Below are 13,381 nucleotides of genomic sequence, written 5' to 3' on the forward strand. Positions count from 1 at the left end.
CTCGTTGGTCTATGGGTATGACTCTCACTTCGGGTGCATGTATTTCAGGGTTTGACTCCTGGAAAAGCCCATTAGTGACAGATAGGTTTTGGATCATTTGCCAATTGTCGCATGGTTGTACATACTCTATGTTACACAGATAACTGGCTAAAATGCACTCCACAGTGGCTCGTTGGTCTAGTAGTATGATTCTCGCTTTGGGTGCGAGAGGTCCCGGGTCCGACTCCTGGACGAGCCCCTTAGCAAAAGGGTAGTTTTGGATAAATTGTATATTGTTGCACAAATGTCAGACAGGTAACTAGACCAAACATTCTTCCTCGTGGCACATTGGTGTAGTGGTGTGAGTCTTGCTGAGTGTACGAGAGGTTCAGGGTCTGACTGCTGGACAAGCCCATTGGTGACATATTGACTGTGGATCATTTGCCAATTAACACATGGTTGGAGAAACTGTATTTCCGACAGTTAACTAGCCAAAATGCACTCCACAGTGGCTCGTTGGTCTAGTGGTATGATTCTCTCTTTGGGTGCGAGAGGTCCCTGGTCCGACTCCCGGACGAGCCCCTTAGCAAAAGAGTAGTTTTAGATAAATTGTATATTGTTGCACAAATGTCAGACAGGTAACTAGACCAAACATCCTTCCTCGTGGCACGTTGGTATCGTGGTGTGAGTCTTGCTGAGTGTACGAGAGGTTCAGGGTCTGACTGCTGGACAAGCTCATTGGTGAAATATTGACTGTGGATCATTTGCCAATTGACACATGGTTGGAGAAACTGTATTTCGGACAGATAACTGGCCAAAATGCACTCAACAGTGGCTCGTTGGTCTAGTGGTATGATTCTTGCTTAGGGTGCGAGAGGTCCCGGGTCCGACTCCCGGACGAGCCCAGTCGTGAAGGAATTTCTTTAGATCATTTGCAGTTGTCCGATATTTGAACATATGTCAGACAGAATAAGCCCCAAAATACCCCTCACAGTCGCTTATTTGTGGAGTGTTATGATTCTCGCTTAGGGTGCAAGAGGCCCGCGTCTGACTACCGGACGAGCCCCTTAGTATTAGGCTGGTTTTTGATAAATATTCATTGCTGAACTGATGTTAGACCGATGACATTCCGAAATACTTGTTGCAGTGGCTCGTTGGTCTGTGGGTATGATTCTCACTTCGGGTGCATGTATGTCAGGGTTTGACTCCTGGAAAAGCCCATTAGTGACACACAGGTTTTGGATCATTTGCCAATTGTCACATGGTTGTACGTACTCTATGTTACACAGATAACTGGCCAAAAGGCACCCCACAGAGGCTCGTTGGTCTAGTGGTATGATTCTCGCTTAGGGTGCGAGAGGTCCCGGGTCCGACTCCCGGACGAGCCCAGTCGTGAAGGAATCTCTTTAGATCATTTGCAGTTGTCCGATATTCGAACATATGTCAGACACAATATGCCCCAAAATACCCCTCACAGTTGCTTATTTGTGTAGTGTTATGATTCTCGCTTAGGGTGCAAGAGGCCCCGCGTCTGACTACCGGACGAGCCCCTTAGTATTAGGCTGGTTTTTGATAAATATTCATTGCTGAACTGATGTTAGACCGATGACATTCCGAAATACTTGTTACAGTGTCTCGTTGGTCTATGGGTATGATTCTCACTTCGGGTGCATGTATGTCAGGGTTTGACTCCTGGAAAAGCCCATTAGTGACACACAGGTTTTGGATCATTTGCCAATTGTCGCATGGTTGTACATACTCTATGTTACACAGATAACTGGCTAAACTGCACTCCAGAGTGGCTCGTTGGTCTAGTGGTATGATTCTCGCTTCGGGTGTGAGAGGTCCCGGGTCCGACTCCCGGACGAGCCCCTTAGCAAAAGGGTAGTTTTGGATAAATTGTATATTGTTGCACAAATGTCAGACAGGTAACTAGACCAAACATCCTTCCTCGAGGCACGTTGGTATAGTGGTGTGAGTCTTGCTGAGTGTACGAGAGGTTCAGGGTCTGACTGCTGGACAAGCCCATTGGTGACATATTGACTGTGGATCATTTGCCAATTAACACATGGTTTGAGAAAATGTATTTCAGACAGATAACTGGCCAAACTGCACTCAACAGTGGCTCGTTAGTCTAGTGGTATGATTCTCGCTTCGGACGCGAGAGGTCCCGGGTCGACTCCCGGACGAGCCCAGTAGTGAAGGATTTTCTTTAGATCATTTGCAGTTGTCAGATGTTTGGACATATGTCAGACAGAATATGCCCAAAAAAAAAACCCTCACAGTCGCCTATTTGTGTAGTGTTATGATTCTCGCTTAGGGTGTAAGAGGCCCCGCGTCTGACTACTGGAAGAGCCCCTTAGTATTAGGCTGGTTTTTGATATTCATTGCTGAACTGATGTTAGACCGATAACATTCCTAAAATACTTGTTGCAGTGGCTCGTTGGTCTAGTGGTATGATTCTCACTTCGAGTGCATGTATTTCAGGGTTTGACTGCTGGAAAAGCCCATTAGTGACACACAGGTTTTGGATAATTTGCCAATTGTCACATGGTTGTACATACTCTATGTCACACAGATAACTGGCCAAAACACTCTCTAAAGTGGCTCGTTGGTCTAGTGGTAAGATTCTCGCTTTGGATGCGAGAGGTCCTGGGTCCGACTTCTGGACGAGCCCCTTAGTAAAAGGGTAGTTTTGGATAAATTGTGTATAGTCACATTGTTTCACAAATGTCAGACAGGACCAAACATCCTTGCTAGTGGCTTGTTTGTCTAGTGATATGATTCTCGTTTAGAGTGAGAGAGGTCCAGGTGATCCCAGTAATGAAGGTTGTACTTGGATCATTTCCCAATTGTCACACTGTTGCACATATGCCAGACAGATAAAGCAGGGGTCTCCAACCCAGTCCTCAAGGCCCACTGTGGGTCCTGGTTTTTGTTCCAGCTGAGACAGTTGAACCAATGAGGCTTCTGCTAAAACAAGCCACACCTGACTGCAATCAACTGATTGAACTTGTAAAACACCAGATTGGGGGAAAAGTTTTGTCATCTTGTTTGGTAGGAATGAAATCCTGCACCCACAGTGGGCCTTTGTGGAATTGGTTGGGGACCCCTGAGATAAAGGGTTCAAACAAGTGGCTTGTTGTTCTAGTGCAGGGGTGGGCAAACTATTCCACAAAGGGCCGCAGTAGGTGCGGGTTTTGGTTGTAACCCATTAAGAGGACACCTTTTCACCAATCTGCTGTTTTACAAGTGCAATCAGTCGATTGCAGTCAGGTGCTTTGCATTTCTTCTGAAACCGCATTGGTTAAACTATCTGTGCTGGGTCTGTTGGAACAAAGACCAGGACCCACTGCGGCCCTCGAGGACCGGTTTGCCCACCTCTGGTCTTGTGCATGGGTGTCCAAACCTGTCCTGGCCGCTGTGGGTCCTAGTTTTTGTTCCTACCAATCGAGCACAGACAGTTTAACCAATGAATTTGGTGCTAAAACAAGCAGCACCTGACTGCAATCAACTGATTACACTTGTGAGGCATCAGATTGGTGAAAAGATGTCATCTTGTTTTTTAGGAATGAAATCCAGCACCCACTGCGGCCCTATGTGGAATACCTTGGACACTAGTGGTATGATTCTCACTTAGGGTGCGCGAGGTCCCAGTTCTGGCTCCTGGACAAGCGCAATAGTGAAGGATGTGTTTTGGATTGTTTTCCAACGGTCACATCATTAGACAAATGTCAGGTAGATAACCAGCCAAAATGTACGTCATTGTGGCATGTTGGTTTATTGGTATAATTCTCCCTCAGGGTCTGACTTCTGGACTAGCCCATGAGTGACATTTTAGTTTAATTTGCCAATTGTCACACGGTTGGACATAATGTACAGTAAGTCAGACAGAAAACAGGCCCAAACACTGCTCACAAAATATTCTTTGCTGTGAATCGTTGGTCTAATATTATGATTCTCGCTTCAGGTGTGAGAGGGTCTGGGTCTGACTCCCGGACGACCACGATAGAGAAGGATTTGCTTTAAGTTGTTTGCCAACTGTCCCATGCGTCGACATATTGTATGTCAGACAGATAACTGGCAAAAATGCACTTCACAGTGGCTCGTTGGTCTAGTGGTATGATTCTCGCTTCGGGTGCGAGAGGTCCCGGGTCCGACTCCCGGACGAGCCCGTTAACAAAAGGGTCGTTTTGGATAAATTGTTTATAGTCACATTGTTGCACAAATGTCAGACAGATAACCCGACCTAGCATCTTGGCACGTTGGTATAGAGGTATAAGTCTCGCTGAGTATGCGAGAGGTTCAGGGTCTGACTGCTGGACAAGCCCATTGGTGACATATTGACAATGGATCATTTGTCCATTGTCACATGGTTGTACATAATGTCTGTCAGAGAGATAGACTTTGCGATGGCTCGTTGGTCTAGTGGTATGATTCTTGCTTCGGGTGCGAGAGGCCCTGGGTCCTACTCCCCGACGAGCCCGTTAATAAATGGGTTATTTTGGATAAATTCAGGATGTCACATGGTTGGACATACTGTATGTTAGACAGATAACTGGCCAAAATACACTTCACAAAGGCTCATTGGTCTAGTGGTATTATTCTCACTTAGGGTGTGAGAATTTCAGGGTTTAACTCCTGGACTTACTGGTTTTGGATTATTTGCCAATTGTCACATGGTTGTACATATTGTATGTCAGTGCAAGAGGTCCCGGGTCCGACTCCCGGACAACCCCTTTAACAAAAGGATAGTTTTGGATAATTGTAGTCATATTGTTGCACATATGCCACACAGATAAATGGTCCAATTAAAAGGCACAGTGTTTCGTTGGTCTAGTGGTATGATTCTCACTGAGGGTGCGAGAGGGTCAGGGTCTGACTTCTGGACAAGCCCATGAATGACATGTTGGATTCATTTGCCAATTGTCACATGGTTGGACAAATGTCAGGCAGATAACTTGCCAAAATGTATGTCATTGTGGCACGTTGGTCTGTTGGTATAATTCTCCCTTAGGGTGCGAAAGGGTCAGGGTCTGACTTCTGAACAACCCAATTTGTGACATATTGATTTTGGCTCTTTTGCCAATTGTAATATGGTTGAACATACTGTATGTCGAACAGATAACTGGCTGAAATACACTTCACCATGGCTTGTCGGTCTCGTGGTATGATTCATGCTTTGGGTGTATAATGTCACATTGTTTCACATATTACAGTCGGATACAAGACCCAAACATCTCTAAAAGAGGCTACTAGGTCTAATTGTATGAATCTCGCTTCGAGTGCAAGAGGTCCTTGGTCTGGCTACTGGTCGAGCCCTTGAGTAAAGGTTTTTGGATCCATTCTATATTGTTACCCGTATGACTGCAGGTAATGGGGGAGGAATCTCAGTCGGTGGCAAGAGGTCCTTGGTCTGGCTACTGGTCGAGCCCTTGAGTAAAGGTTTTTGGATCCATTCTATATTGTTACCCGTATGACTGCAGGTAATGGGGGAGGAAACTCAGTCGGTGGCTTGTTGGCCTTGTGGTATGTTTCTCGCTTCGTGTGCGAGACATCCCTGGACAAACCGATGGTATAGTTCTAGTGCATCATTTGGCAATTAGCATATACACTCACCGGCCACTTTATTAGGTACACCATGCTAGTAACAGGTTGGACCCCCTTTTGCCTTCAGAACAGCCTCAATTCTTCGTGGCATTGATTCAACAAGGTGCTGGAAGCATTCCTCAGAGAGTTTGGTCCATATTGACGTGATGGCATCACACGGTGCAGATTTGTCGGCTGCACATCCTTGATGCGAATCTGCCGTTCCACCACATCCCAAAGATGCTCTATTGGATTGACATCTGGTGACCGTGGAGGCCATTTGAGTACAGTGAACTCATTGTCATGTTCAAGAAACCGATCTGAGATGATTCCAGCTTTATGACATGGCGCATTATCCTGCTGAAAGTAGCCATCAGAAGTTGGGTATATTGTGATCATAAAAGGATGGACATGGTCAGCAACAATACTCAGGTAGGCTGTGCCGTTCCAACGATGCTCAATTGATACCAAGGGGCCCAAAGAGTGCCAAAATAATATTCCCCACACCATTACACCACCACCACCAGCCTGAACCATTGATACAAGGCAGGATGGAGCCATGCTTTCATGTTGTTGATGCCAAATTCTGACCCTACCATCCAAATGTCGCAGCAGAAATCAAGACTCATCAGACCAGGCAACGTTTTTCTAATTTTCTATTGTCCAATTTCGATGAGCTTGTGCAAATTGTAGCCCCAGTTTCCTGTTCTTAGCTGAAAGGAGTGGCACCCGGCGTGGTCTTCTGCTGCTGTAGCCCATCTACCTCAAAGTTCGTCGTACTGTGCGTTCAGAAATGCTCTTCTGCCTACCTTGGTCGTAACGGGTGGTTGTTTGAGTCACTGTTGCCTTTCTATCAGCTCGAACCAGTCTGGCCATTCTCCTCTGACCTCTGGCATCAACAAGGCATTTCCGCTCAGTCTGGCCATTCTCCTCTGACCTCTGGCATCAACAAGGCATTTCCGCTCACTGGATATTTTTTCTTTTTCGGACCATTCTCTGTAAACCCTAAAGATGGTTGTGCGTGAAAATCCCAGTAGATCAGCAGTTTCTGAAATACTCAGACCAGCCCTTCTGACACCAACAACCATGTGATTGGCTGATTAGAAATTAAGTGTTAACGAGCAGTTGGACAGGTGTGCCTAATAAATTGGCCGGTGAGTGTAGTTGCACATATGTCAGACATTGACAGACTGAAATATTCCTCATTGTGGCACGTTGGTCTCATCCTATAATGTTGCTTTGGATGCAGGAGGTCCCAGGTCCCAGGTCTGAGTCCTGGACAAAACCCATGGCAAATTGTAAGCTCTGGATCATTTGTATTTTTTTTTCGTATTGTTGCACATATGCTAGACAGATAACAAGCCCAATTATTCCTCATGGTGGATTGTTGGTCTAGTGGTATGATTGTTCATTCATTCATTTTTAAACATTCTCTTTCATAGTTGCAGATCATGCTCGAACATCACACGCCTTACTCCGCAGTGGGAGTCTTTGACCACTAGTTGGCGGAGTAGAGCAAACTGCTCAGCCTCTTTAAATGACCTGCCGTGAAATCAGTGCTCACAAATTGCATTTTGATATGCAAAACGCTTTTTAAATGCATACGATATGCTATTTAAAAAAGTCCTTAATACGGGTAAATATGGCACATTAAGTCTTCTAATATTCTTAAGAGATTAGCAGTGTGTATGTGTATGAGTGTGTGCGTGCCTGCGTGTGTGTGTGATCAAATATTAATTCTCCTAAAGTTGCTCTTTTAAGAGCACTACTTTGATGTGGATGTAATTTTTCATCAGCGAAGCAGATCCGCTGCTGGGAGAGCAGCGGGACATGTTTCTTTGATGAGTTGCTGACGACGCGCGCTCCTTTCAAGATAATTACAGGCTGAGGACACCGTGCCCGACGTCTTATTGCAACGTGAACTTTGGGATCAGGTTCGCTATGCGTCCGACTTGTTACGCGTGTTCGGGACGCATTCGACAGGCCGGCAGTGTTCATGTTTTGAATGTGAATATACTCGCACCTCAGAAACGTTCACCTTGAATTTTTGGTGGATAAGAGACTACTCATAAGTATCCACTATGTAGTATGCTTTGTGGGCTATGAGTTGTTGGAATTTGACATTTTAGCCAGATTGCCGGAATCACACTAGCCAAATTGCCGGAACCGCACCAGCACAATTCCAAAGACCCGGGCTGACGCAACATCAACAACCCAGCCAAAAGGCCAAACTCTGTGCGTTTACCTTAGTTTAACCCCTTGTACTAACTCAATTTTAAAAGCTGGAAAAAGGCTTCGAAACGCGAGTTGACAATTTATTCCCAGTCAACAGCAATCTGACAGCAAAGCAAAAACGGCAAACACAACCCAGACGAAGAGGAAGACTGGATCCAGGGTCAACAAAAGATTTCCAAGCATCATGACAGCGATTAGTTACACATTCAGTCTTTTAAAGGCTCTGATGAGGCGGGCTGTGGTCCGGGAGAAGGGTGTGTTTGGGCGTTGTTTAACGTTATTGTCTGCTTTGGATTGGGCAGGAGAGTTTAGGTGTTACTGTTGAAGGAATTCGCCCCCGCCCCGCCAAGTTGCGGAAACACTAGCCGAACGAAGTGCCGCTCCGCTGGCACTGCTCCTGCAAGCCAACCAGTGGGGGCCGACATTCCGCGCGTTCCCCTCTTGTGTTTTCCTTTGTACTGACTTCATGTTCCAAAAGTCTGAAGAAGGCACACCGAAAACAGGTTGGCAATTTATTAGTCGACAGTGGTCAAAAAACAAGGCAAAACAGACGACGGAGGAACAATGCTGGATCCAAAAAGAGGGCCACATAGACATGTTCCCGAGCAACGAAGGTTTGTTATCTCAGTGTCCAGTCTTTTTGAAAGCTGCGGTGGAGTGGGCCGGGCCGAAGATGTGGCTGGGTGTTGTCTTGGGATCTTCCCTCTGTGGCTGGTTTTGGGCGGTTAGGTTCGTGCGTCATCATTCATGGCTGGGACGTGGTTGCCATAGCATCCGACGCCGGTTTTGACGTCCCAAGCGCCCGCTTTCAACTTGTTATCGAGGCTGGGCGAGACGCTACTTGTTTTAGGACAGAGCGCCCTGCTCTTTGTCTTTGGAGCGGCCGGGAGAACTGATTGCGAGAGTTGGTGCGTCAGTCTTGCTCGTGACGCACACGTTGGGCTTCTGTGATAAGATGGCGTTGTGATATATCTATTCTGCTTCTTTTCAGTAAACTATGGTGTGATATTTATTTTATATTAGGTGTGTTACAGTAGTACAAACAATCCTACAGTACATATGAGAAACGATGCTATTCCCTGATTGATTATATTAAGTGTGTTAGAGTAATGCAAAGTTATACGGTCTGTGCGAGAAAGGTAACGATTCCCTTCACTGTTGTCAGGGCAACGAGAGTTGAGGGTTTTGCGGGCCTCAAAGCTACGTGAGTGCTGAGTTTCAACTTCTCAGTCGTGGGTTCCTCCGTTATCAGATGTTCCTTGTGGGAGGAGAGGATGTCCTTTCATTGTTCTGGACTGGCCATTGTTGGTTACCAAAAGAGCTGATGGTGGGAATTGGTCAGAATAGACTTCATGTTGGCTTGTTGGTCTAGTGGTATGATTCTTGCTTTGGGTGCAAGAGGTCCCGGGTCCGACTCCCAGACGAGCCCGATAGAGAAGGATTACTTTTAGAACATTTGCCAATTGTATCATGGTGGGACATTTGTCAGACAAGTAACTGGTCCAAACCAACCTCACAGTGGCTCGTTGGTCTAGTGGCATGATTCTCGCTTCGGGTGCGAGAGGTCTCGAGCCCGATAGAGAAGGATAATTTTTAGAACATTTGCCAATTGTTGCATGGTTGGACATGTGTCAGACAAGTAACTGGCCCAAACAGACCTCACGGTGGCTCGTTGGTCTAGTGGTATGATTCTCGCTTCGGGTGCGAGAGGTCCCGGGTCCGACTCCCGGACGAGCCCAATAGTGAAGAGTTGGTTTTGGATCATTTGCCAATGGTCACATGGTTGAACATTTGTCATACAGATAAATGGCCAAAACGGACTTGGGTACCCCTGGTCTAGTGGTATGATTCTGCAAGAGGTCCTTGGGGTCCGACTCCCAGACGAGCCCATCAGTTAAGTTTTGGAGCCGCTGTAACATGTTACAAATATGACTGCAGATAATGGGCAAATTTTTTTTTTTTCAGTGGCTCCTTGGTCTAGTGGTATGATTCTCGCTTAGGGTGCGAGAGTTCCCGGATCAGCGGATTATCATTCAGATGCCGACGGATACTATGTGTTGACCAGTGTTGTCACAGATTACTCAAATATGAATTTAATTACCAATTACTGATTACACCTACAAAAAGTAATCTAGTTACTTTACCGATTACTTTATTATCAAAGTAACTAAGTTACTTTAAAAATAACTTATCAGTTACTTTTTACCAATTTTTCTCCTTTTCCTGCTTCAACATAAAAATGACAAGAAAAAATGTGATCGCATGTAATTGAATTTTTCACATAAGGCTTAATCTTTGAGTTAGCGGGGGTTTAATTAGTCGATGGAGTTGATTTCAACCACCATTAACTCACGCTAGCTTAGCCACCCCAGAGCCCTGAAACTTTGTTCAAATCAATTCCAATGACTAAATAAACCCCCACTAACTCCAAGATGAAGCCTAATGTCAAAAATTCTGAACTTCCCCTTTAAAATAAAGACCTAGCGGTTAAAATATTGTCTATAACAGTTGTAATGCAATAAAACAAACTACAAAAATTAATGAAATGGACAAGAATCCTACAACGTATTTCATAATGGGTCAAAATCATTTTTCGAGCAGATCATGTGACTAGCACCTAAGACCCTAGCTTTTGCTTTTCTAAGCCAAAACTACACCTGTGGAGGCAAGATGGGTATTTAGAATTTCTGTAAACCTAAGCTTTCAAACGCAAGCAACAACAACTGAGCTCGAACAGTTTTATATATATGTATATATACAGTATTGGCCAAAAGTTTGGCGACACCTCAAAGGTGGACACTTTGAAGAATGTAGAATATAAAACCTGTTTTCAGTTATTTCACTTTTTTTTGCCATTCCACATGTTCGTTCATAGTTTTGATGTATTCAGAGAGGATTTACAATAGTAGGGAAAATATATAATACGTAAAAATGTTTAGGTGTGTCCAAACTTTTGACTTTTGTTTCAGTCATCAACATGCTTTGCCCCCAGCCTCACAAAAGTAAAACTCCACCTATGGTTACAAACCGACAATAAAATGTGCATAAAGGCTGGTTACACACTGTAGAAGTGCCGGCTGTCTTGTTACCTGTTTCGAGTTTTGTCGCGTGTTGTTCTGTAATTCCAAGTGCTTCCTTGTTGAATTGGTTGTAGTTTTTAGCGGCCGACAGTCTTTTTCAGCCAGCGTAAAGTTTGCAACGCACGGATATATTTTTGTCATCTTTACTGGAAAGAAATGTGAAGTAATGGCTGTATTTCCAGTGAGCAAAAGCATCCATTTGCGGTATATATCCTGCCTTTCACTGTTAGCCACGCTGCCTCGTCAGAATGCTATGTTGTTGACCGCCGTGGCAGACAGCCTCAAACAGCATCGTAATCGGGGCGGGGCCGGATGTATGGGCGGGCCGGGGTGGGCACGGCCCAGCCAGACGCGAGTTGTGCCCACCCAATAAAAATGTCGGGAATATCTATTTGTAGCGTCGCACTGGATATAGAGAACGCACTGAGAGTTGGTCTCACTTACTTTTTTTTGCACGATTAACGGTTACTGTTGGCCGCAACCACGCTGTTGTGAGTTCCCTGCTGTGAGGGCTGGACAGCGAACTGCCTCGCTTTGGGACAACTGCGTTGCTGCACATGCGCAGAGTATTCTAAAAGTACTAGTGATGCACGATAATACATTTTTCAACCGATACCGATAACCGATAATTTCCTCCTCATTCCTACCGATAACCGATAATGTCAAGCCGATAATTCTATTAAAAGATTTATGTAAAATTTTAAACAAAATAAAATATTACTGTGCAAAAATATAATTTATTGCTCTTTTTTTTTTAACATAAAATATGAACAAGTCGTCAATTCCAACATCTAAATAATGACATTGTCTGACATTTTGTAATGGTAAACTTTTGGCAACAATTACTTACAGAGTAAATACCTAAGTTGCACAAAAATGCCTTTAAAAGTAAGCCATTCCTAACATAACATTAATACACTGCAAAACACACTTCCTTAAAACTAGTCAGTTTTAAGTGTAAATCTATTGGAAATAAGTGAAATTATCTGCCAGCGCTTCATGTGTATTTCTCTCAGATTTCTTGGAAGAAAAATAGCTAGCTGAAAATAATCTTAACAGCCTTATTTTAAGCAATACATTATTATACTTAATCCTAAAAAAAACTTGGAAGAAGAAAAGATTTTGAATATTTGTGGCTACAGAATATTATTGTTATTTCATTACAACAGGAATGTGCATATTTAAATTAATAAGTGTTAATAAGTACCAATAAGTTTAGATTATCTACTGTGACTGTAATTGAGCAGACAAATAAATTAAATTAATTTGAAAAGTGATTGCTAATGTTATATGATTTGTTGCACACTGTGAAAATGATTAACTCATAAGAGCGAGATGTCATGTACCCATTCTGCAGCGCTTTGTTTACATTTGCGGCACTTACGAGTCGCGACATTCGCTTTACAGCAGCTAAACTGATAAACGGCAGTACTATTTGGATGCAGTTGGAGCTCGCATCTCCGTGCGTGTTGTTTTGTGCCTGAGTTTTGTTAAGCCGAAAATAAAGGCAGCATTACAAAGTCATCTGACCGCTCGTCATTTTACATACTGAATGCATTATTGACGGGCTGACTTCGTTTTCTCCATGTTTAAATTATCATCTAACCACTGTGCCGTCATGATAAGCTTGCTTACTGGACATCACTTTTCCAAATGTAGTGGTGAAAATGTGATTGGCATGTTTTTCATGAAGAATGGTGGTCGTATAAACTGCATTATTTTTTTTATCCAGGGCTTTGGCTCTCGGGTCATTTCGGTAAAAAAAAAAAAAACGTGTCTCGTCTCGGCGGCGGCTATGTTCGTACCGGATAATCCGCCCGCACCGGCCCGTTTGCCGCGGCGTATTCGGGGCCTGGCTCTGCTCACACGCCGTGAGGGAACGCTCGAGAAACCGGGGTGTTCGTCGGAGGTCCTGAACCCGGGGAACCGGGCTCTGCCCGCCCCGCCGACGGCGAGGCGGCGGCGGCCTACCGGACCGGCCAGAGCGGCGGGCTCCGTCGGAAGACGGCTACTTGCCGACTATCGGTCTCCAGTCGTGCCGGTGTTTAGCCTTATATGCGAGTTTACCACCCGCCTTGGGCTGCTTTCCCAAACAACCCGACTCTGTATCGTCACAAGCCCCTAGTTTAACTTAGTGTTTACAATAGCTTTAGCTTCCCGCTAGCAGCAGCAGCTTGGCATTCATTCCAAAAATCTTTGTGATGCAGTTTTAAATGGATGCTGGGTTAGTGATTTTGAATGAGGACGCTTTCTTTCGGCCTCTTGGAACTTCTGCGGTACATGTTTCACAAATGGCGAGAGCGTCGTTTTTTTAGTAACAGCCGCCATAATATTCAACTATTTCTTGTCGTGTAACTCCGCCTCCTCAACCCCTCCTCCCTCAGGGGCTTCAGAGAGGGGAGGGGTTGAGGAGGCGGCGTGCTGAATTCTTCGGTTGTGCACATTTGGAGGCTAAATCAAGCATATAATTATCGGATTGCATTATCGGTTGAATTTTT

At 44.8% G+C, this 13,381-nt stretch overlaps 6 non-coding genes across 6 annotated transcripts; all 6 read left to right on the plus strand.

Annotated features, from left to right (window-relative positions):
- The first annotated feature begins 812 nt into the window (after positions 1 to 812).
- trnap-agg (transfer RNA proline (anticodon AGG)) lies at positions 813 to 884 on the plus strand. Its single transcript has one exon. It is a non-coding gene; the product is annotated as a tRNA-Pro (tRNA).
- A 411-nt stretch (positions 885 to 1,295) lies between these two features.
- On the plus strand, positions 1,296 to 1,367 carry trnap-agg (transfer RNA proline (anticodon AGG)). The gene has a single exon. It is a non-coding gene; the product is annotated as a tRNA-Pro (tRNA).
- Positions 1,368 to 1,779: 412 nt separating this feature from the next.
- On the plus strand, positions 1,780 to 1,851 carry trnap-cgg (transfer RNA proline (anticodon CGG)). The gene has a single exon. It is a non-coding gene; the product is annotated as a tRNA-Pro (tRNA).
- A 251-nt stretch (positions 1,852 to 2,102) lies between these two features.
- trnap-cgg (transfer RNA proline (anticodon CGG)) lies at positions 2,103 to 2,173 on the plus strand. Its single transcript has one exon. It is a non-coding gene; the product is annotated as a tRNA-Pro (tRNA).
- Positions 2,174 to 4,082: 1,909 nt separating this feature from the next.
- On the plus strand, positions 4,083 to 4,154 carry trnap-cgg (transfer RNA proline (anticodon CGG)). Its single transcript has one exon. It is a non-coding gene; the product is annotated as a tRNA-Pro (tRNA).
- Positions 4,155 to 9,469: 5,315 nt separating this feature from the next.
- Positions 9,470 to 9,541, plus strand: trnap-cgg (transfer RNA proline (anticodon CGG)). Its single transcript has one exon. It is a non-coding gene; the product is annotated as a tRNA-Pro (tRNA).
- The last annotated feature ends 3,840 nt before the right edge of the window (positions 9,542 to 13,381 follow it).

Source organism: Corythoichthys intestinalis, chromosome 7, assembly GCF_030265065.1.
Source record: "Corythoichthys intestinalis isolate RoL2023-P3 chromosome 7, ASM3026506v1, whole genome shotgun sequence".
NCBI classification, from domain to species: Eukaryota; Metazoa; Chordata; class Actinopteri; order Syngnathiformes; family Syngnathidae; genus Corythoichthys; species Corythoichthys intestinalis.